The following is a 2,331-nucleotide window of genomic DNA, read 5'->3' on the forward strand; positions in this document are numbered from 1 at the left end:
TGCCGCTCAACACCACAGGTGTAGAGACTGCCAATTCACCAATGCTCTCATCTCGCAAGCTCACTCATGCTTGTTAGAACCAAATCTCTCTCCAGGCCCTTTTCACCAAGGTGTTCCATTACGGGTATTTTTTTATAACTCTCACTCCTCTTAGCCATAGGCTATATGCGCTGCTATAGGTCAGCATACTTAACCCCATTTGCAGATGGAAATATTGAGACTTGAATTAGAGGACTAAAAACACAACAGGAGTATGTTAAGAAGGAAAGAGTCCTTCTAACTCCAAATTCAGTGGGCTCTACTAGACACCATTTAAGGTAAGAAAGGATTGCCTAGAAACCTGAAAATTCTAGAGAACACCTTATATTCATCAGTCTGACCACTTTTATGTGATTCTGAAGTAAGAGGAAAAAATCTAATTATTTTTATTTTTCAAGCTCATTAGAATGGTGATCACACAATTTCTTTTGTCCTCAATTTTTAAAAAATGAGGGATGTGTATGTTTGGGGGAGGGGAAGATCCTTAATGTAGTTCTCATTGACCATGTTTCTGGTACCAAAAGTGGGTCCACTTCCAGTTGTGAATGATTATTTTCTCATAGTGTGGCTGTGTCTTGAAGACTGTGTCTTCAAGATATTCTATTGGTTTTTGCTGTAGATCTTAACTACTTCATCTGTTCTTTGAGGTTATTCTAAATATATTCCCTACTACTAGCTAGAACTATTATGCTGGTGTTTGGTCTCAATACACACCTTTCCCTAGAATCAGACTGGTCTTCTTCCTACGAAAATAAATCCCTTCTTTCCCAAATAGTGCCTTCCTCCCTCCATTCAAATCCTACAGTTACTTCATGATCCAGCTAACATTCCCTCTGCTCTGCTCTGCGCTGTTCTGTGAGATTCCCACTACTCCTGTGCTCAGAGCCATTTTTTTCCCTAAAATGTTTTCCATGTGCTATGGACTGAATGTTTGTGTGCCTCTCTCCTCCCAAATTCTATACCTTGAAACCTTAATGCCCAGGGTATTAGGAGGTAGGGCCTTTGGAAAATAATTAGGTTTACATGAGGTCATTAGGATGGGGCCCTCGTGATAAGATCAGTGCCCTATAAGAAGAGTCAGGAGAGCTTGCTTGCCCTCCCTGCTTTCCATCATGTGAGGATACAAGAGAACATGACCATCTGCAAACCAGAATACGGGTCGTCAATAGACACTGGTTCTGCTCATACCTGATCTTAGATTTCCTGGGCTACAGATTTTTAAAAAATAAATTTCTGTTGTTTAATCCAATCAGTCTATGGCAATTTGTTATAGAGATAAGAACAAAGATATCATGATATCAGTTTTCATTCAATGTAGGAAAGGAACAGGACACACTGTTCCCAGGTTTCTCAAGTCCCTTGAAGCAAGTTAAACAACATACTTGCACAAACACACATCTCAGTTACTTACAGGCAACACAATGGAGAGAAGCTCCCCACTAGCTGAGACTTTTGTCTTCCTCCAGGAGGTAATTAACCAAACTACTTATGGCTCTGGGCCTTAAGCGAAGGCAAGTACTGAAAGAAAATTCTTTTGAGGTCCTAAGTTTCAAATACATTAAGCATATTCAATCACAGAATGAATATACAAGAAATCAGCTCTAGAGTACCTAATACTCATCATTCACCTACAGTGTAAGAAAGTCCCCTATGTTTCTCTGGGATTGGGCTTTAAATTTTTCACTGAGATGGATTCCACAGAATATCTTTGAGCCTTTGAGGGAAAAGAGTTGCAACTGTCTTGCAAGGATTTGTGGCTTGCAAGGGAGGGAGAGAGTAAGCATTTTGTCTGGTTGGGGTATAAATAAAGGAAATTTCCCTGGAGCTGTTTAGGATGTGATTCTGGCCCAATTTTAAGGAGCTCCTGCTCAGATCTGCAGACTCTCCAAGGAGCTGATCTCGAGAGCCATCTTGAAATAACTCAGAAGCAACTTGGAGTTTGGGTCGCTCTACAGGGAAAGCCGACAGAAAGGGAAACAGCCCTTGAGCTGAATGGATGATTGAACTAGGAATTCAGAGAGGCTTCTGAGAGAGGGAGTGAAACGGTAAAGGAGTTACTCCTTAAAAGAGGGTGCAGAGAGCCTGCAGCAGGGCTAAAGACGCGCTCCCTCTGCCAGCACTGCTGGATGACTGCTGCTGGCCCCGCCCTTACTGCTTAGGGAAGGATTATGATGGCTGATGTTGTCTGAGACATTCCAAATAAAACTACAGACAACTGTGTTTCCCACAGCTCACCAAAGACTTAGCAGAGGGCATGCTAGATGGATAGTTGGGAAAGTGATTAAACAGAGG

This window comes from Otolemur garnettii, unplaced genomic scaffold, assembly GCF_000181295.1.
Source record: "Otolemur garnettii isolate 467f Iridium unplaced genomic scaffold, OtoGar3 scaffold00203, whole genome shotgun sequence".
Lineage (NCBI taxonomy): Eukaryota > Metazoa > Chordata > Mammalia > Primates > Galagidae > Otolemur > Otolemur garnettii.